The sequence below is a fragment of the Monodelphis domestica genome, chromosome 6 (genome assembly GCF_027887165.1).
Source record: "Monodelphis domestica isolate mMonDom1 chromosome 6, mMonDom1.pri, whole genome shotgun sequence".
NCBI classification, from domain to species: Eukaryota; Metazoa; Chordata; class Mammalia; order Didelphimorphia; family Didelphidae; genus Monodelphis; species Monodelphis domestica.
The window spans coordinates 24,453,675-24,476,609 of record NC_077232.1 but is presented as its reverse complement, the minus strand read 5'-3'; the positions used below and the strand labels follow the sequence as shown (position 1 = coordinate 24,476,609).

The 22,935-nt window shown below is 35.8% G+C and overlaps 1 protein-coding gene across 1 annotated transcript in view; it reads left to right on the top strand.

Moving 5' to 3' along the window:
- Positions 1 to 22,935, top strand: part of LOC107649434 (olfactory receptor 10AG1-like) — a 38,579-nt gene that overhangs the window by 1,641 nt on the left and 14,003 nt on the right. The gene's annotated exons all lie outside the window — the stretch shown is intronic.

Below are 22,935 nucleotides of genomic sequence, written 5' to 3'. Positions count from 1 at the left end.
CCTAATAATTATCCTCATTGATTTTGTTTTTTTTTTCCACTTTTAATAGCTAACATGGTCCTTATTAATTTGAATACCTTTTTTTGGTCTTCTAATAGACTTATATTCAAAGATTTTTTAACTCTTTTCAGTAGGAGTAATTAGTGATTATTCTACCTACATAGATTTAGACATTCCAAGCACACAATTACAAGATGATAATGAATTATAGTAGGAATACTTAATCTAGGTTCCATTGGGTGGTTTCTTTTTTTTTCTTTTTTTTTAAACCCTTAGCTTCCATCTTGGAGTCAATACTGTGTATTGGCTCCAAGGCAGAAGAGTGGTAAGGGCAAGGCAATGGGGGTCAAGTGATTTGCCCAGGGTCACACAGCTGGGATGTGTCTGAGACCAGATTTGAACCTAGGACCTCCTGCATGGGGTGGTTTCTATAGATTAATTTCAAGGGTTCATGAATTTAGATAAAAAAAGAAAAGACACTAAGGTCTTTATTTTCACAAATATAGATTAAGAACCTCAACTTGTATAAATATTTAGGGAGACCAAATGATTATCCAAGGTCATGTAGGTAGTAAGAATTAGAAAGCTTCATTAAAAAATAGGCACCCTGCTTACTGAGCCACCATGCTTTCCATTGTAGCACTCTGCTTCCCAGATCTATTGCTACATGTTAGCTCTGATATTCAAGAGTTGTGGAAGTAATAACTTAATTTGTGTAATAACCCTCTCACATGCTTCTCCTAAATGCCTCTCTTCTGGCGGCTGGCTATATTCTAGTGAATAGACAGAATAATAAAACAGCCTCCTTCTAAGAATACACTGTTCTGATCATTAAGAAAGATTAGAATGAACAATGAATGTTTCAAGATGCATTTAGGGAACTAAGTTTAGATTTTCAGCTCTCTCTCATAATATTTATTTTGAACACTTTGGATGTATATGCTTAATCTGGGCTGAATTTCTCTTTTTACTTTGTAAGGAGATCTGTCATGAAAGATTTAAAATACAGTTATACCCTTCAAAATCAATGCCCTTTGGGCTTATTAACGAGTGTTTTTTTTTTCCCCTCTATGCTCATTAATTTAGATGTAATGAAAATTTAGGATAAGCAAGACTACTGGGACCATCATAGCCTGATTTGTTTTCATAGGCAAAGAAAAAATAATGAAGTTGTTAGCAAATAAACTTAATTTTGTGTTCAGTTTTGCTCCAAATAATGAATCCCAGTGAACTTTCACAGACTTTCTTTCCTTGAAAGCTCTCTGATGCCCTTGGCTGTAATTACATTTTATTCTATTGATATTCCAGGGTAAAGAAGAGCAAGCCTTTAAAAAATAATCATCTGACTTTTTCTTAATATTTAATTTGAAAGAAGAAGAATCAAGCCCATTGATGAACACATTCCAATGATCTGAGGGTCTAGTTTATTAAGATTTCATTTTTAAAAATTGACTCTTAGCATCTAAATATCCTTATTTAAAGTATTTTAAAATTAAAAATGACATTAAGTGGAGTCATTTTGAAATAAATTTTTAAATTAAAATATATTTTCTTTTTACAGTGTTTATTGAAGGCTTTTCAAAGCTCTGTATTTATGCTCACATATATATCCATATAGATGTATATATAAATATATATTTAAATTTATTCATAAAAGGAGTAAATTAATCATAACTTCTATATTGTCACCTGCTTAGAAAAGTGACAAACAAGGGGCAGCTGGGTCGCTCAGTGGATTGAGAGCCAGGCCTAGAGACAGGAAATTCTAGGTTCAAATCTGACCTAAGATACTTCCCAGCTGAGTGACCCTGGGCAAGTCACTTTACCCCCATTGCCTAGCCCTTACCACTCTTCTGCCTTGGAATCAATTCACAGTATTGATTCCAAGACAGAAAGTAAGGCTTTAAAAAAAAAAAGAAAAGTGACAAACAACCATCAACTTAACCTATAAGATTATCTAATATTATATTAGATATATTATTTTATTTTATTTATTTAATTAATGATGCCAGAATTCTTCTAATTTCCCAAATGATACGATAACCAGAGATACAACTTAATGTAAATTTGGAAATATATAAATATATATATATGTATATATACTTTTTTAGGCTATAGTGTTTAATAAATACTCATATTGTAGAAAAATTGATAGCTATAATATTAAAAATTTAAAATATTACTTAATGTGTCTGAATTATATATATATATTACACTCTGCATTATATGGCTTGAAAAAAATCTTCCTGTTTAAAATAATGCTTGGACTAGCAGTGGGCATTATAAAGGAAAGATAGAAAGGAAGAAAAGAAAGACAAAAAAATAGAAACTATACTTTAATATAATTGACTTTCTTTTAAATTATATACACATGTGTGTGTCTCTCTATATATGGATATCGATGCATATTCACATATATTTATTAACCAAAAAAAAGCATTTTTCTTAGAATGGGTCTTTAGATTGATAAAATAACCCTCCACACAAACAAGTGCAAATACAAATGTTAAGAACTTCCATGGTAGGCAATTTTATTTCATGTCTTTGTTTCTTAGTTCTTTTTTTGCTCCATAAACTAAACCCCCTCACCAGACTGAAACCAGGAAGCCAAACATCAAACAATTAGCAGGACAATCTTGGAAAAAGAGTTTTATGTTAAAATAATGAATAGAAACGACAGTACTTAATTAGATTATAATTTATTTCTTCATATTTGCAGAGAGTGATTCAGTTAAGTTTGGTGTCATGGGAACTAATTTAATTCCAACTCTAAGATGCAGTATCTTCATCATCTTGGAGAAGTCACTTTACCTTTGAGGTTTTAATTTCTTCACCTGTTAAATAAGAGGCTTTGAAAATGTTATCTCTAAAGTACCTTCTGGCATAGATCCTCTGATCAGGGCCTTGTGATTAGAGTGTTATTGTTAAATTTCTATGTCCTTGTTCAAGAAGTACCAGGGAGAAGAGTTCTAGGGAAGTATTAAGGAGAAAAGGAAATAAATATATATTTTTAAACACAATGTATGTGTCTAGGAGAGAGGTAATAATGTGAAGGAGAAAATGGAAAGAAAAGGTAAGTAGGGAAAGGAAGGTATCGGGGATGCCCCCTTGCTCCAGTAGCCCCTATAGGGAAATTGACCAGGTTTTTCTATTTAGACTATAATTATGCTAGGGATAGTTAATTAAATCGAGTCAGACTTTATTGATAGCCAGATAGGTTTATGGGGACAGGAAAATAAAGCTTTAGAAATCTAAAGAAAATTAAATCTCCCACAGGCATGCTCGCAAAGGCTCTTACCAGGGGGAAGGCTCTTTTCTAGAAAAGGCACTTAAACCCACAGTTCTCCCTTCTTTTTATATCTTCTCAGACACCTCCCACAAAGGAAGTTGTGGGAGGTATCTTCCTTTGTGGGTGGTGCCTGAGGAAATTGGCGTAAAGGATCCTGGGAGATGTAGTCTCCCAGGGTTCAGAGCCATTTTAAAACACACAGTACAATTATTATCCCATTTTTACAATTGAGGAAACCAAAACAAACAGAAAATAAGTGCCTTGCATAGGATCACATAGCTAGGAAATCTCTGAGGCTAGACTTGAACTTCGGTATTCTTAACCCCAAAACCAAGGCTCTCTCCACTATACTATTTGGCTATAAAGAGAACATGGTGGAATTTAGACTTGCAGGTTTCCATTTGTAGGTAGTCAAGTGGTTCTGACCTGGACATTTCTTAGATATGTGACTCCAGGCAAACCATTTACTTCTATTTTCTTGACAAAAAGGATCCACTGGATACATCAGAGAAGAACGTGGCAAATTATTCTAGTATTCTTTCCAAGAAAACCATCAAAATAATTTTGCATCTCAAATTCTCTCTGATATGGTAAGCAATCTGATACAGATTTCACATATAAAACCATATAAAATATTTTTTCATAATATTAGTCCTTTGAGGGAAAGAAACCAATAAGAAAACTTAAGAAAGAAAGTGAAAAAAATTGCTTTTGTCTGGATTTTCTTTGGAAACAAATGACAATTTTTTTTTTTTAAATCATGAACCCTCTGGAATTGTTTTGGATCATTTTATTGCTAATAGTAGCTTAAGTAGTCATAGTTGTTCTTCATAGTATTGATGACACCATGTACAATATTTTCCTGATTCTTGTGTACTTCAATGCACTTCATGTAAGTCTTTCCAGTTTTCTGAGATCCTCCTGCTCATTCTTTCTTCAAGCACAGCAGGGTCTTCAGATATTTTTTCATATTCAACTAATCATCAAAGGTTCATCTCCTTAAGTTCCTTCTTATATATTTTTGGTGAAATTTATCTAGTTCTGAGAGGGGTAAAAATATAGTCCCTGGCTTTAATTATTACTTTTTTATAGATTTCCATCTTGGATTTTCTTTTAAAAATTTGGATGTTATAACTCTTGGTGTATATAGGTACAATATTAATAAGGCTTTATTTTCCATAGTACTCTCCAACAAAATATAGTTACCCTCTTAATCCCTTCCAATTAGATCCATTATATCCCCAGTCAGAGATCATGATTACTACCTCTGACTTCTCTGATTAAGCTGAAGCATAATGTATTCTTCTCCAGATTCTCACCTTTTGTCTGTATGTGTTGTCTAGTTTTCAGTATCTTTCTTGTAAACAACACGTTGTCAGGTCTTGGTTTTTGATCCTTTCTATTATCTATTTTCTTCCCATGAGTGAATTCATCCCATTTACATTTACTGTAATAGCTACTAGCTGTGCATTTCCATCCACTTCATTGCTCTTCCCAGTTTGTCCCCCTCTTTCTTTCTTTTTGTCATATGCCTCCTCAGATTTCCAATTTCCTTTGACCAATACCTCTCCAATTCACACCCCTAAACAGAAATCTTCTCTTATCCTCTCTACTGTCCCTCCTAGTAGCAAACACTTGGCCCACTTCCAAAGGTCCTTTCCTTGTCCTTTACCTCATACCTTCTAATTATTTCATTCATCTTTCCATAATTCTTCCCTCATTGCCAAAAATGTATCCTTCTACTTCCTATTATGAGTTTGATTCTAAAAATTCCTCCATCTTGTCCCAAGAGTCTTCCCCTTATCTCCTCACATTACCCTCCTACCGCTTGATATATACTTCCATCTAGGTACTTCTCCCTTCACTCCCTTTACTTCTCCCTTTACCTTCCTTATCACAACCCACTTTTCTTTCTTTTATCCCTCAGTCCCCCAAGAGGATTCCCAATCCCTCCCTTATCTCATTCTCTTTCCCTCTTATTTTCAGCTTTTTTTTACCCTTCTAATTGTATATATTCTAACTTTACACCAGGCTTGATGAGAGTTAGATTCTAGTATTACCAAACTCTACCTCCTCCTCCCCTTCTTCATGGAAGTTACTCCACTCATTATTTCTCCATATGAAGTGGCCATTAGAGCCTACTTCCTCTTAATCTGTTCTACTATCATTCATCTTATTCTATTACATTCACCTCAAGTCTTTCAATCATACATGTCCCTTCTAATTTCCTAGACACAAATGCCATTCACAGGGGCCATAGATGACATTTTCCAATAATGGAATTAAATGATTTGGCTTTTGGGGTTGTAATGATTATTCTTTCATTACTTTTGTATTTTTCTCTTAGATAACAAATTTTGCTGAATTATCTCTTTTTTCCCCCAGGAATAGTTGAAACTCCTTTAGTCTGTTAAATATCCATTTTTTACCTTTTATAATTATGATCATCTTTGCTAGATATATTATTCTTGGTTATGAGTCCCGTCCTTTTACTTTATGAAATTTAATGTTTAATGTTCTGCTTTTTTAATGTGAAACATTGACAAATGTTATAATCAGCTACTAGAGAGATTGAATATCATGAGTTGATTGAACTACTGAATGCTAACCTGCAATAGAGTTAAAACAGATTAATTACCCACACTGTCTGTCACCAGTATGAGGGGAAAGAAAATGTACCAGAATTGCTGAAGGGGGTTAGGGGTTGGTCAGTGTGATGGGAAAGATCCTGTGTCATTTAGCAGTGGGATTTAATCTATATATTGTATTTTCTACATTGTAGAAATCAGGAGGCTTTGTAATTAGAATATGTTACCCTAAAAATTATGATTCCCAGCATCCCATGTTCCTTCTCACATTACATGCTGATTTAGGGAAGATATAACTTTTTGTAGTTCTGCCTCTCTATTTCTTCCTGTGATTCCATTTGGTGGAGGTGGTGTGAGGTGAGTGGCAGGAGAATCCACTCACATTGCCTTATATTTTGTTAGATAATTACCTTTTTTATTCCTTTACTTCAAGTGATTATTAATAAATTTATAAAATATAATACTTGGAGTACTGGACATTAATTTAAATCCTACATTTTTGGCAACCACTATGTAAAAAAGAATCCTTAATTTTCTTTTAAGAAAGCCTTTGATTAAAGAATAGGGAGTAGATAAATTTTGAAAAAAAAAATTTCTCTCCAGCTGTGGCCTTTTCATTAATCCCCCCAACGCCAGCTCCAGGGAACTCATGCTGCTGCTTCTGCTACTACTTCTACTTCCCTCACTAATTTCTGGGGGGGTCCTTGCCTCTCCTCACTCTCCTGCTCCTGCCCTGCTCTTGCTGCTGCCACCACTGAGTCTCCTGAACACACAAGCTGAGAGTCCTTGTGAGCCACTTTCTGGGTGGCTGGTAAAGTATAATTCCCTCTTTCCCTTATATTGCTAGCATCTGAGTACATTGCTCACTGCAACCTGGTAAGCCAGGTGTTTTTTTTTTTGTGTTTGTTTTCTGTTTGTTTTTGTTTTTGCAACAGTTAGCCTCTAATCTACTTGACTCCTTTCACCTGGGGGAAGCTAAGATCTCACAGCCCAGAATCCCAGAGTGTTGGAGAAATTAATTATTTCAGCTCAGTTTTTTTGTTTGTTTGTTTGTTATTAGAATGTATTAATTATTGGACTAAATTGAGAAAGTTTAGTCTTATCTTACTCCTAGAAGTTTCCTCTCTCTTTAAGAGCTTTCCCAAAGCTCCATGTGGGTCTCAAGCATAGTACCCACTTAAACCCTTTTTGTTGTCCCAGACGATCTCAGCTAAGCTGCTCTGAGGAGTTATTACCTTCACTGTGCCTAAAATATAAAGCATCTGTTTTCCCTCACTAACTTACTTAGCCTTTGCCTAAAACCTTTTGGCCGCTCTTCATTCAAAGGCTGATTGGGGATGTCTTCATCTATTAGTGTTGTGGGGTCTTTCCTCCTATCCAATACATACTAGCCTAGTGCCACCTACTAAAAGGAAGTAGATTTACAACCAATTTAATAAGTAGAATTGCAAGCATGGCCCAGTTTCCTGCTTATCTCAAACAGCTTTCATTCTGGGACAGCATTACAGAGCTTGCACAGCTCAAAGTTTGGGGCTTTTATTTTCTTACTACCTTTCCTGAGTGCTCTTGTCCTTGCAATTAGCTCGAGTAATCCTGAGATTCTGGCGGGAATTCATCTCCTTACACCCCCTTGCCATTTTGGTCTGCCCAGTCACTGTAACACAAACAATATGTGGTTCCTCCTCACTATGACCAGTGCAGATATGATTAACCCCAGAGGTGTGACCAAAGGAATCTAGATGGATGATGATTTACACTGCCATTTGCTGTTACTGTGTTTTGGCCATTAGCTATATGTTCTGTTGCATTGTCTTTATTTGTACCTCCCCCTATGGCTGAACTGGAGAAAATACCATTGTAAAAGCCCAGAGTCAACTTGCACAAATCCTTTTCCATGACAAAAACACAGGTCCTTATGGATGTTGCATTTGTCACCATATCCATAGAGGTCACATGTTGCTTAAATGGCCTTTTGTACCTTTTTGGCTTTGTTAATTGTCATATGATGATGGATGGACTCCATTAAATTGGATAAAACCCATATAAGCCTTTGGAGAATTTAATGACCTAAAATTTTAAATTGATTTTAAGAGGTCTTCATAAGTGATTTTTCAGGATATCTAGGAGCACCACTACCTCTGACTTATAATTTGCCAACTTTAAAGATTAAAATTTAGGGGAGATGGAGGCAGGTAGAAATTAGTTTCTCTTTGCAAGGAGTATTAATTTGTATGAGGTTTATTAAAGGTCAAGGGTTAAAGAAAATACAAGCAATAGAAGCACATGCTAGGTGGGCCATGAGGCCCAACCAAATTTCACTCACATCGTGAGACGTGTCTGTTTGCCAGTGGAGCCAGGTAGAAAAGAGAGCCCGCCTACGGGGAAGACCTTTTAAATAAAATTTTGCTCTCGTCCCAGGTGAGAATTCAGTGAGATTAGAGGGCATTCTGGGAGCTAGCAAGGACTCCTGGGGAATGGAGTCCAGAGTTCAAATCTCAATTTTACACTACCTTTGAGTTTTTTATAACAAAAGGTAAGGGTCCATTTAGTAGTTGAAGTGCCGTGCAATAGCACTAATTTATTCCCCACCTTTCATTTATTAAAAAGGCAATGGATGAGACATCACAAGTGATTTTCACCATTGTAGTCCTCGCTTCCATATTGCAATAAATGGGGCATATAAAGACATGCCTTTTATTGCTGTTATAGTCTCATACCAGAGGAGGGAGGTTTCCCAAGGTGCTTGGTTACCCCTTGATGGGTTATAATCTCATCTAGGAAGTGAGAAAGTTTTCTGAGAATGTTTTCCAAGTGGGCTTTGCAACCACTAGATGGGTGTTTTATATTTGTAACTCTTCAGGTTACTCAACCCTTCCACCAGAATCATCTAGATTCTTGGTGACATTTTAGACCCAAGAGATTTTCATCAACAGTAGAGATTTTTTTTTCTTTTATTTTTCTGATTTCCTCTGCCACATTTTGGGATGATGGCAGTAATAGACTTTGTTAAAAATATTTCAGCCAAGGATGAAAGATTGGCTACATCTGGAGAACTTGTGACAGGATCAATGAACTTCAAAGGATTTTTTTTTAATGTCACACATGAACTCATGTGAATCCTATATGATAGCAGGCTTGTTTGCTATTGTCATTAACTGGGATCTTGTGATTTAGGGGATTTTGGTACTTCTTTGAATGTGCTTTACTTCTTTTACTACTGTTTTATAAAGCTGTTAGTTGGTGAAAATCATTTGCATACACCTTGTGAATCATGGCAAAATTAAAAAGGAAATGGATCTCATTTTTTTTTTTGGTGAAAATCCTTTGTATTGCACATCTCCTGGGAAAACACAGTATTTCATGGATTATAAATTTTATACTTTTGATTTTTAAAAAATTATTATTGTTTTTCCTTGTACATGTTTTCTTTTTTCTATCATTTTTTTGTACTTGAAGCACATGTTACAAGTATTAATTTTTAAAAATTTTGCACTAATATAAGTATACAATACCCATTAGCTATAATATTAATGAATACCCTAAAGCTTTAGACTATGGAAACCTGCCATTGATTGTTAAATATTATGGGAGTTTGATTTATGATTGTGTCTAATTCCAGGAGAAGAGATCACAAAAGAGCCATTATAGATTGCCAAGAAGCACAAGGTCAAGGAGAACAACCAATCCTAATGGGATTGATGTGAATGTGCACCAAGACAAAGTACTTGTTTTGGGGTTTGAGGAAATGGCTGTTTGACAACATCAGATGTTGAATTTCCTCGTGCCAGATTCAGACAAAGTATCTCAGTTTGCTTAGAATATTGGCTACCCTATCCCTGAGAACAAAAGAAAAATCAGACCAGGGAGTGATATTTCAAATTTACTGAAAAAAAAATCTAAAGTAAAAAAAAAACAACTTTTTCTGTCCTTCATAGTGTGACAAATTTCCATACACCTGACTGCTGATTGGTAAGTGTATATTGGTCCTACAGCCTTGTGGGACATACATCACTTTATTGGGCCCTGATTCCAGGACCTGTTATGGGCTTATTCTTGCTTACTCAGAATTTTTATATATTATTTTAATTTGATTTTTTCTCTTCATATATATATATATATATATATATTTTTTTTTTTTGCACATCTTGTATTTTTAGTGATTTGGAGCATTCTTTTTTTTTTACTTTAAACATTATTTTATTTGGTCATTTCCAAACATTATTCATTGGAAACAAAGATCATTTTCTTTTCCTCTTCCCCCCACCCCCTTCCCACCACCTCTCCCATAGCCGACGCACGATTCCACTGGGTATCACATGTGTTCTTGGTTTGAACCCATTTCCATGTTGTTGCTATTTGCATTAGAGTGTTCATTTAGAGTCTCTCCTCAGTCGTATCTCCTTCCCCCCTGTAGTCAAGCAGTTGCTTTTCCTCGGTGATTTTACTCCCATAGTTTATCCTCTGCTTCTGGATAGTGTTTTTTAGATCCCTGCAGATTGTTCAGGGACATTGCATTGACACTAATGGAGAAGTCCATTACCTTCAATTGTACCACAGTGTATCAGTCTCTGTGTATAATGTTTTCCTGGTTCTGCTCCTTTCGCTCTGCATCACTATTTGGAGGTGGTTCCAGTCTCCATGGAATTCCTCTACTTTATTATTCCTTTTAGCACAATAGTATTCCATCACCAACATGTACCTCAATTTGTTCAGCCATTCCCCAATTGAAGGTCATCCCCTCATTTTCCAAATTTTGGCCACCACAAAGAGTGCAGCTATGAATATTCTTGTACAAGTTTTTTTTACTTATTGTCTCTTTGGGGTTCAAACCCAGCAGTGCTATAGCTGGATCAAAGGGCAGACAGTCTTTTATCACCCTTTGGCATACTTCCAAATTGCCCTCCAGAATGGCTGGATCAATTCACAACTCTACCAGCAATGAATTAATGTCCCTACTTTGCCACATCCCATCTAGCATTCATTACTTTCCTTTGCTGTCATGTTAGCCAGTCTGCTAGGTGTGAGGTGATACCTCAGGGTTGTTTTGATTTGCATCTCTCTGATTATAAGAGATGTAGAACACTTTTCCATGAGCTTATTAATAGTTTTGATTTCTTTAGCTCAGAACTTCCTGTTCATGTACCTTGCCCATTTATCAATTGGAGAATGGCTTGAATTTTTGTACAATTGATTTAGCTCTTTGTAAATTTGAGTAACTAAACCTTTGCCAGAGGTTTTTGTAAAGATTGTTTCCCAATTTTTTTCTTCCCTTCTGATTTTAGTTACATTGGTTTTGTTTGTACAAAAACTTTTTAATTCGATGTATTCCAGATTATTTATTTTGCGTTTTGTGACTCTTTCGAAGTCTTGCTTGGTTTTAAAGCCTCTTCCTTCCCAAAGGTCTGACATGTATACTATTCTGTGTTCTCTCGACCCCCCTAGTCCTCAGACCCAGCTATCTTTAAGGAAACCATCTAAGTTCCCTCCCCTCAGTTCTCACATCTACCAATCACTGTCCATGTCTTCCCTATGCCAATGGTGGCTCTAACTTAACCCAGGACCGCCCAGAGGTCTGTGGCTTTGGACATGTCTGTTGAAGGTCATATTCTCAAATAATTAAATCTTGATCCTTTGCTGCAGCCCTTCCTAAATCCTTTTACTCTGAGTAGGGTGGAGATTGTATTTTCCAAGACCTGGTTCTGTCATTCCAAGTATCTCTATTGTATTAATTCTAAAATCAATCCTGACTCAAAGAGCTTCCTGTTCTATGCTGAAGTATAGGTCAAAGCCCTTTCCATTGTTTAGCAAAAGGTTTCTGTCCTAAAGTAGTCTTAGGTAGGGAGGAGAAGGATCCTCCCGTGCCAAGGGGGTTCGCATTCCAATAGAGATCTTACTACCAGTAGGAAATTTTTTCCAAGTATGAAATTTTCCAATGGTGAAATTTCCAACATTCATAAGTCTAAGAAATTATAAGGTTTACACATGTTGTTTAGTGATATTTCCTCATTGTCTATACTTCCATTTAACAGAATATATTTACGTTCCCTATCCCTTTTGATCAGGTCTAGTTTTGCTTTGGCTTTGTCAGATATCATGATTGCAACTCCTGCCTTCTTTCTATCAGTTGAGGCCCAAAAGGTCTTACTCCATCCTTTAATTCTAATCTTGTGAGTGTCAACCCGCCTCATATGTGTTTTTTGAAGACAACAAATGATAGGGTTTGGGGTTCTAATCCAATCTGCTATTTGTCTATGTTTTATGGGTGAGTTCATCCCATTCACATTCAAAGTTATGATTGTGATTTGTGGATTCGCTGGCATTTTGATATCTTCCCCTAGTTATGACCTTTTTTCTTTAGCTATCTCCTTTTGAACCAGTGATTTACTTTAGGTCTGTCCCCCTAGTCCCCTCCCTTGATATGCTTCCCTTCTAGCCCCTCCCTTTTTAGACTCCCTCCCTCCTCCCCCTCCTTGATTTTCCTTTCTTTCTTGCTCTAATGGATAAGATAGAATTCAGGATCCCACTGGATCTAGATGTTCTTCCCTCTCAAATTTGATTTCACTGAGAGTAAGGTTTAAGTAATTCTACTTATCGCTTTCTTCCTCTCTGTCTCATATGAGAGTTCTTCCCCTCCCCTTCCCATGTGTATCTTTGTATGGGAAGGTTTATTCTATTTAGCCCCCCCTATTTCTTGAAGTAAATGTTAGTATTATTGACGATTCCCCCCCCTCCCTTTTTCTTTCTTTGCCCCCCCTTTCACCAAATCTTCTTGATGACCCAATCTTTTCCTATGCATGATTTTTCTAACTACTCTTATGATGCATACAATTTTTGAGAGTTACATAATACATTTTCCCCACATATTAATATATATATATATATATATATATATATATAATTTGATATAAATGTAGTCCTTATAGAAGGGAGTTTGACTTAAAGAAAAAGATAAGATTCATCTCCTTTTCCCTTTCTTTCATATTTACCTTTTCATGTTTCTCTTGCTTTCTGTGATTGGATGTTATATTTTCCACTAAGTTCTGGTCATTTCTTAGCAAATGCTTGGAAATCTTCTATTTTGTTGAATGCCCATACTTTCCCCTGGAAGTATATAGTCAGTTTTGCTGGGTTGTTGATTCTTGGTTGGAGACCCAGCTGTCTTGCCTTTCTAAATATCGTGTTCCATGCTTTGTGGTCTCTTAGTGTGTTAGCCGCTAAGTCCTGTGTGATCCTTATGGGAGACCCCCCTATATCTGAAGATCCTCTTCTTGGCTTCTTGTAGGATTTTCTCCTTTTCTTAGAAGTTCTTGAATTTGGAGATTACATTCCTGAGGGTTGTCTTTTGGGGATTTAGTATAGAGGTTGTTCTATGAACTCTTTCTATTTCTATATTGCCCCCTTGCTCCAGAATATGTGGGCAATTTTCTTCTATAATCTCCTGTAGAATAGCATCATGGTTTTTGTTTATCTCTGGTTTTTTTGGGGAGACTAATAATTCTGAGGTTGTCTCTTCTTCCTCTGTTTTCCAAATCTGTGACCTTTTCAGTGAGATATTTCATGTTTTCTTCTAATTCATAAATTTTTTGGCTTTGCTTTATTGATTCTTGCTGTTTTGTAATCTCGCTGTCTTCCATTTGCTTAATTCTGGTCGTTAGGGACTGGTTTTGCTTTTCAGCTTTTCTGCCCTTCAATTAGATGCTTCCAGCTCCTTCTCCAATTGTGAAGTCTTGTCTATCAGACTGCTGATCTCTTTCTCCCATTTATTTTCCAAAAGGTTTCCATCTTTTGGTTAAGTTCCAGTTTGACATCTTCCAAAGCTTGTGGATAGTTTCTATTTTGGGAGGCATGTTCTGATTTTGTTTGGATTTCATCCTCATTCTCTACTTTTCCTTGGGTACTCCCTCCATAAAAGTTTTCAATAGTCACTTTCCTCCCCCCCACCCTTTCTTCTTGGAGGTTTGATTTTGGGACATGTGAGCCATCCCTTTGGTGGTTTTATTTCACTTTCTTTTTTTTTGGTCTGGGGTCTGGGTTATATGGGTGGGTTTTTTTGTGAATTTAGGTTGCCTCAGACTAGTTCTTCCCAGCCTCCAAGGTTTTTTAGAGCGCGGGCCCCTTTGTTCAGTCCCACCTTCCAGGTGATCAGCGCAGCCCACCCAGGTGTTCATCTCTGCCCAGTTGCTCAGCGCAACTGCCCCAGAGTTCAACTCCACAGCCCCCTGTGATCAGCGCAGGATTCTCCCATGAAACCACCCTGAGAGGTCATTTCCTTGCAGTCTTTAGATCCCAAGGACCCTGTTGTGCCCCACCAGACAGAAATGCTCCTCACTCACTCGCTGTCCCAGGGAGCGCTCTGATAGCTTACTCTGGTTTGGTGGGGAGTGGGAGGGGTGGCTCAGTTCACATTTTTGTGTGAGCTTTTCCTGATCCTTATAGTGTGGAAATGTTCAAACCCCACGTACCTTCATTTCTGTGGGGTACTGGAGAGTCCCTCCTTTTTTCCAAAGGTGATTTTTATGCTCTTTTGAGGTAGTCTATTTCGTTCTGTGCCAGGGAGGGGAAGCGAGTCGCGTCTAGATTGCAGCCATGTTTACCCAGACGTCTCTCTATATGTTTTTTTTTTTAAGTTTTTGACTTCCTTTTAACAATTGATTCTCATACCTCATAACTCACCCATTTATCTGTGTGTTTGTCAACACCTTTTGAAATATTCTTCAAAAAATTAGCAGTAGAATTAAATGAACATAGAATAGTATACTTGTCAGATCTATGGGAAAGGAAAGAATTTAAGGCCAAATAAGAGATAGAGAATATCCCAAAATGTAAAATGAATAATTTTGATTACATTAAATTAAAAAAGGTTTGTACAAACAAAACCAATACAACCAAAATTAGAGGGGAAATGACAAATTGAGGAAAAAGTCTTTATAACAAAAACCTCTGACAAAAGTCAAATTACTTAAAAATTTAAGGAAGTAAATGAATTGTACAAAAAAATCAAGCCATTCCCCAATTGATAAATGGATAAGGGACATAAATAGGCAGTTTTAAGATAAAGAAATCAAAACTATCAATAAGGATATGAAAAAGTCTTCTAAATCTCTCTTAATTAGAGAAATGCAAAACAAAACATGTTTGAGGTACCACCTCACACCTAGCAGGTTAGCTAATATGACAACAAAGGATTAAAATATTGGAGGGGATGTGGCAAAATTGGGACACTCATGCATTGCTGATAGAGTTGTAAATTGATCCAACCATTCTGGAAGGCAATTTGGAATTATGCCCAAAGGGCTTTCAAAGACTGCCTGCCCTGTGATCCAGCCATACCACTGCTGTATTCGCACCCAAACAGATAATAAGGAAAAAGACTTGTACAAGAATATTCATAGCTGCATTCTTTGTAGTGGAAAAAAATGGAAAATGAGGGAAAGCCCTTCAATTGGAAAATGGCTGAACAAATTATGGTATCTGTTGGTGATAGAATACTATTGTGCTCAAAGGAATAATGAACTGGAGGAATTCCATGTGAACTGGAACAACCTCCAGGAATTGGTGCAGAGTGAAAGTTGCAGAACGAGGAGGATGTTGTACACAGAGACTGATATACTATGGCACAATCAAATGAAATGGACTTTTCTACTAGCAGCAATTTAATGAAATAGGACAGTTCTGAGGAACTTCTGAGAAAGAACACCATGGGACTAGAAACACAGAAGAAAAACATTTTCTTGGTCACATGGTTTGTTGGGAAATGCTTGAGGATGTAGACTCAAAATGATCACTCTATTGCAAACATTATGATATGGAAATAGGTCTTGATCAATGAAACATGTAAAACCCAGTGGAATTGCTCATAGGCTAAGGGAGGGGGAGAGGGAAGAGGGGAAATAAAGAACATGAATCATGGAACCATGGAAAAATATTCTAAATTAATTAAATAACTAAAATCTCTTCAAGTGCCACCAAATATCTCCCAGACCCAGAGAGCAAAAAGTCACTCCTGTCCTCTTAAAGTGTCAGAGAAGATGAAGTCCAGAATCCTCCCTTCACTGGAATTCATCCTTTTTGCTTAAAGGAGCCATAGAAAATTGTCTCTTTCCCCTTTCTGAAAGGGGGCAGAGTAAAATGAACAAAATCCCTTTCTCTGAATTGAAACCCTTGCTTCTAAAAAGACTAAATGCCTAATTAAAACTATTTATAATCAACACTTCCAACATCATTGATTTAATTTGTTCTAAATATGTTAAACTTTACAGCAATGCCACTGTCCATTTCTTTCTTTTGTAATCTGATTTATGCCATTTAGGTTTACAAATCTTCATTTATTCATAAGAATGAAATAGATAACCATTCATTCTTCACTAATAGTTACAATTATATAGATTTTTTTTAGTACACCAGAGATTTCTTGAATGTAGATTGTTTCTACTGAGAAACTACTTCAGTCAACCACCTCTTGCTTTTAAGAATTAATTGGTGATGATGAAAGACCTAAGAATTTTCCCTAAAATACAATACTAGCATATATTAGAAGCAAGATTTGAATCTAGGCCATCCTTACTCTCTATAGTCATATATTCTCTTAATCGAGTTCATATGGTGCTATATAAATAGAAACTATTAAAATTTAAAAAAGAATTAAAAAAAACTAGAATATAGTTAGGAAATGCAGACTTTTCCAAATGATGTTATTTTGTCCAAAGTGAACAAAAATAATAAAATATGAGGAAGTTATTTGAATTTTCCATTTATGATTTAGACTTTGACTTAGAGTTTTATTTGAGTAGTTTTGTTTTGAGGTTCTATTCTTGAGATGACCTTTATACTCTACTGGTTCGCTAAGTGGCACACTGGATATAGTGCTAGGCCTTAGGTCAGAAAGATTGAAATTCATTAGACATTTACAATCTGTGTGACTCAGGGCAAGTTCCTTAACTTTCTTGCTTCAGGTTCTCATCTGAAAAATAAGTTTAAGAAAGAAATGCCAAACCACTCTAATATTTCTGCCAAGAAAACTCAAAATAAGATCTTGAAGAACTGCACAAAACTAAAATGAATTACTGAACAACAGCAACAATAACATCATAGCATTTGTATTACTATTTTTATCTCACATTAACTGATAAAATTATCTATTCAAAATGAACTGAAATGAACTTCAGCCTTGTCTCATTTTATACTCATTACTCTAGAAAGACATATTATTTTATCACTTATATACATATAACTCATAATCTTTGTTGATAATTAAAAAAAATAAATGATTTAGTTGAGCAAAATTTCACCTGGTGAAAATGGTAAATATTACTACATTCTGTCCTACATACTTGTGGGAGAGAAATTACTTTAAACTGGACCTATACAAGGCCTATTTTGAATTTTTCTTATGGTTTTGATTATTTTTCCATTCTTTTGATAATTGACACATACACCCCCATAACTGAACATTGCATTCGGAGCTAAACTTGATATATTTTTTTTAATACTTACTTCAGGGGGGATTGTATTTTAATTTAAAATCTAAGAATTTTTTTTATTTTTGAATTTTTTTTGTTTGAGATTGTATTTTTATAAAAATCCAAGAATTTTGAATTTTGTTTAAGATTTTACTGTTATAAAAAAAATCAAAGATTTTGATTCTGTTCGAGAAAAGATCTTTAAGAAAGAAGCTTGAAACTTTTATATCCAGAAAATGAAGTGTTGCAAAAAGATGCCGAAAACCTACGCTTCATCAAGAAGATCAAGAATGAACTTTGGATATGATTGATTTGACTGAACTTTTGATTGAACATTTATTGTAATTGTACACATTTATGCCAAAAGGGACTGTCCCTAATTTGGCTTTCTGTCAATGCGCCTAGCAAAACATTGGTTTTTCTTTCTTTTCTTTTCTATTTCCTCTCTCACTATTCTAATTTCTCTTAGAAAATTGAATATTGTGTATATCTATAGTTAGAAGTGCATTTAGAACTACAAAATGATTATGTTAAATGATCAATGGGGAGACTAGTCTCCCAATGATCATCACGGGGGATTGTAAACGTTAAAATTTCTTAGACTTATAAATGTTGGAAATTTCACCATGGGGAAATTTCATACTTGAAAAATTTCCTACTGATAGTCTATTGGAATGTGAACCCCCCTTTGGCATGGGAGGGTCCTTCTCCTCCCTACTTAAGATTACTTTAGGACAGAAACCTTTTGCTGAACAATGGAAAGGGCTTTGACCTATACTTAAGCATAGAACAGGAAGCTCTTTGAGTCATGATTGATTTTAGAATTGATACAATAGAGATACTTGGAATGACAGAACCAGGTCTTGGAACTTACAATCTCCACCCTACTCAGGATTTAGGAAGGGCTGCAGCATAGATCAAAATTTAATTATTTGAGTATATGACCTTCAACAGACATGTTCAAAGGGGCAGACCTCTGGGTGGTCCTGGGTTAAGCTAGAACCACCATTGGCACAGGGAAGAAATGGACAGTGATTGGTAGATGTGAGAACTAAGGGGAGGGAACTGAGATGGTTTCCTTAAAGATAGAGGGGTCTGAGGACTGAGGGGGGTTGGAGAGGTTTTGCTCTGAGAGGTTGTGCTCTGAGAAGCTTGCTCTGAAGGAAGCTGGAGGTGGAGGCCCCTGAGACTACTGTTTCTCCATTTTGGTCACGTGCGTAATAGGGACTGATCTCCTTTCTTTGCCTCAGCTATCTAAGGGCTTGGGCCTTTTGGCCCAGCCTAAACAGAAGGGGTATTTAAGCTCTATTCCCTTCTCTCTCCTTTATCTCTCTCTCTCTCTCTCTCTCTCTCTCTCTCTCTCTCTCTCTCTCTCTCTCTCTCTCTCTCTCTCTCTCTCACCTTTCTTCCTCCTGTTTGTAATTAAAAACTCCATAAAAGGTTGACTGCTGACTTGAGTTTTCATTTAGGAATTACATAGCTGAATTCCTTGGAGACCTTAAATTAATATATATCAGTCTTTTAAAGTGATTTCCTTGTCACAATGGAGAGGCATGTAGTAATCATGAACAATAAAAAAAAGTTTTATTATTGGATTATTTAGCTAATTTTTTCACATGATCATCAAAATCTTTGATATATTACAAGAAAAGAAGATGAGATGTTTTTTGTAATGAGAGTAAAGAATAACTGATGGGAAGCATGTAAGAATCATTGATGCCTGGAATATCAGGAAAGCAACAAGAAGACTCACCATATTTGGCTGACTTTCTTAGACAATGTAGGAGGATATGAACAAGAGCTGCAAAATATGAGTAGGTAGATTTGGCAATTAGTCTCTACCATTGTATGTGCTATTCACAAGGGAAAACATTTTATAAATTTCTGTGTATCTCATTTATTTTTAAAGATGTCTTTCCTAACTTACATGTTGATACAGTTTTCAAAAATGATTTTCTGATACTTTTTGATCCATGTACTCTCATTTCTCCCTTCCTTCTCTCATCCCCTAGAGGGTAAGTAATATGATAGACATTGTATATGTTTTTTTATACAATAACTATTTGCATATTCATCATGCTATAAAAAAGATGACACATATTCTTTACACTAGATAAAAACTCGTGGAGGAAATAAAGTGAAGAATGATATGCTTCAATTTGTGTTCAGAATTTGCTGGTTATTTCTTTAGCAATGGGTTGCCTTTTCCATCTTTGGTCCTTTAGAGGCCTCTTGGCTCCTTGCATTACTGATACAATGTAGTCCTGTTCCTCTTCCCTTCATGTTGTATCACCTCATGTGAGTTTTTTCAGGTTTATTTGTTTTTGTGATCATGTTTATCATTGCTTAAGGCTCAACTGCATTTCACTATAATCTATCTGAGATCATAATTGCTACTCTTGCTTTTTTAACTTTGAAGCACAAAAGATTCTGTCCTAGCTCTTTGCCTTTACTCTGTGTATGTATCCCTGATTTAAAGGCATTTCTTATTTTAAAAATTTCTGTTACATGTAGACACCATTTTAATAATTTTTTTGACATTTTAAAATTCAAATTTTTTTTCCTCCCTCATCTCTCCTCCTCCCTGAGATGGTGAATACTTTGTTATAGATTATACCTATATTTTCTTGTAATACATATTCCCATATTGCTCATGTCATTTAAGAAGACACATCACACATACAATAGAAATTCTGTGAATAATATATACTGGAAGAAGGTATATTTTTTTTTCTGCACTCAGATTCTAATGGTTCCTTCTTTAGCTATTTTAGATTATAATGAGTTTTAATTAGTTAATTAGTCTTGTTAAGAGCAAAGTTTAAAGTTAGAAGAAAGGACTTTTGTCCATTTTACTCTGTGCCCTTTAAGTGAGGAGAAAGATAATTTGCTGGGCATCCTTTAAGGGAAAAACATAAATTCTAGTGAAGAGAGGATTCAGGGCTTCTGTTGCTCTGACAGCCTGGAAGAACAGAAGTGATTTTGATCTCTCTCTCTCTGGGAATGATACAGGTGGCAATTGAAGATTAAGAAGGAGAAATTTAAAATATTTAAGAAGACTAAAGAAAAAGAAACTTAAGATTTGTATTTAAGAATGGAGTTGACAGAGGGTTTTTCTTTTCTCCGCACTCTAAGTGAGAGAGGTCCAACTTTTAAGGCCTGCTCTCCAGAAGACTTCAAGGTCCAGACTCAGACTTCTAGAGTAACAGGTTGCTGGGTGATTCTCAAAATTTATAGAAGATCTTTAGTGAATTAAGAACAGCTACTTTGAAGTAGAAAGATTTATATTCAAGTAGAAAGTTTTTCTCTTCAGATCCACAGATGACATGAGAGATCTATTTGTATCTGGCTGCTTGAAGTTGGGCCAGACTGAAAAGCTGCATTTAGTTTTCTTTGTGAAGGGAAACCTGATAAATTACTTCAAGAAAATAAAGATTACTTTTACTTGCAGTTTACCTAGATAGTGAATAATTTAAGATAGTGAGTATAAGTTTAAGTGAGGACTGATTACAGGCAAGAAGACACTCCTTGTGTTGTAGATTTTTGGTGTGGGTTGTTATTTAGTTAAATGTTAGTCCTAGGGATGTAAGGGATCTCCTATTTAGATTTTTTTGTTGCCTACTTTTACTGTCCCTACTCTAAAAGAAATTATAGATCCTTGTTTTAGATTGTCTCCAGCCAGTTTATCCACCACCTGAACCAGTTTAACTGGGACAGCTATAACTGTATTAGCATTGTCAAGATGGAAATCTAGAGATCCCCTGTTTATTTAGTTTGAGTGTAGAAACCCCAGGTTTTGACCTTGTTGCAGGAGAGGTTTCCCCCTGAGGGAAGGTCCCTCTTCACCAGACAGTGAACTTCCCAGTAGTTTGGGTGGGAACAGCTCATCCTACCCAATATTAAGCATCCCTTTTGTCCCAGTGGTTTCTCCCCTTAGGCTAAGGTCCATGACCAAGGTGACCCAGCCCTAGGCTGAGTCTTTCCCTTTTGTGTCCATTGTAGGGCATCAGCCCCTCACTATTATTCCTGTCTGGAACTCTTCATTTTCCTTTCTTGCCATTGTAAAGTCAATCAACTGTCCCTCTAATCCTAAAGCCCTCAGGTCACCTAGAGTGGTATATAGGTTCCCCAAGTTCTTTTGTTCCTAGGAGTCCATCCTGAGTCTGTGGCACTCCCAGGGGCTGGTGACCAGGGTGTCTAGACTCTGTGCAGTCTTGGGAAGCAGCTCTGTTGTCTTATTGAGTAGCGCTAACCCCTTTTCCCTTGATTAAAGAGTGATTTTGACTATTTAATAGTTCTGTGTTTTTTCTTGTTGACACAACCATATACCACAACTTGTTCATTGAAACCCAAAGTGATGGCCAATCCCTCAGTTTCCAATTCTTTGCCACTACAAAGAGTGGCTAAATTTTTGGAGGGTAGGGTAGGTATATTCTTTTATCTTATCTCTGTTCTCTTTGAGATGCAAAACTAGTAATGGTATTTCTGGGTAAAAGGGTATGCTAAGTTTTAGGTTCTTTGAGTCTTTCCCCATATTTATCTCCAAAACAGTTTTGTCAGTTCACAGTTCCACCAATAGAGTATTAGTATTCCAATGTTCCTACAACCTTTTCAATTGATTTTTTTTTGTCATGTTTGCCATTGTGGTAGATATGAGGTGGCATCTCAGAGTTGTTTTAATTTGCTTTTCTCTAATCAATAGTGATTTGGTATATTTTCTTTTTATATGATTATGAATAGTTTTAGTTTTTTTTCCACTGAGAAATGCTTATTCTTATCCTTTCTTGATTAGAGAATATTTTATATTCTTATAAACTTCAGTCACTTCTGTATATATTTGAGAAATGAGGCTTTTGTCACAGATATTTCCTGTATTTTCCCCAAAATGTGTTGTTTCCCTTATGACCTTTGTTGCATTGGAAATGTGTTTCTTGTAGAAGGCATATTGTCTGGCTTTTAATCTCTGTTATTCTCTTCTGTTTTATGAGTGAATTCATCTCATTCATATTATAGTTATTGTTACTAGTTGTGTTTCTTTCCATCTTATTTTTCACATTCATCATTTTCTTCCTTTCCTTTCAGCCTTCATACTACTCCCTTAGTTGACTATTGCTTTTCTCCCTCCTTTTCTCATTCCCCATCCCATTCTTATTTCCCTACAGGATAAGATGAATTGCTAAGGTTAGTGACAATTTTGATGAGAGTAAAGTTCAACTATTGACTGCCAGGAATCATCTTCCCCTACACTATTGATTCTTATCACATTTTCATATGAGATAATTAACTCCCAATTTTCCCTTGTCTCCTTTTCTGCGAATTCCTCTTTTTATTTCTTGATTTTGTTTTTAAATATCCTATCATATTCAACATATGCCCTTCTAATATATATATGCTCTTATTTCCTGTCCTATAATTGATAAATTTCTTGAGTATGGATACCATTAAAAATCTATTTACATGTGTAAGGAAGAGAAAAGATCAATTGTCTGGCAGGGATGTTTTTAAATATTCAGAAGGGATGATAGCAACAATAAAACCAAAAATAACAAAACATATTTGACTTATGTGGTAGTGTGAATTAGTTCATTAATTTTCCATC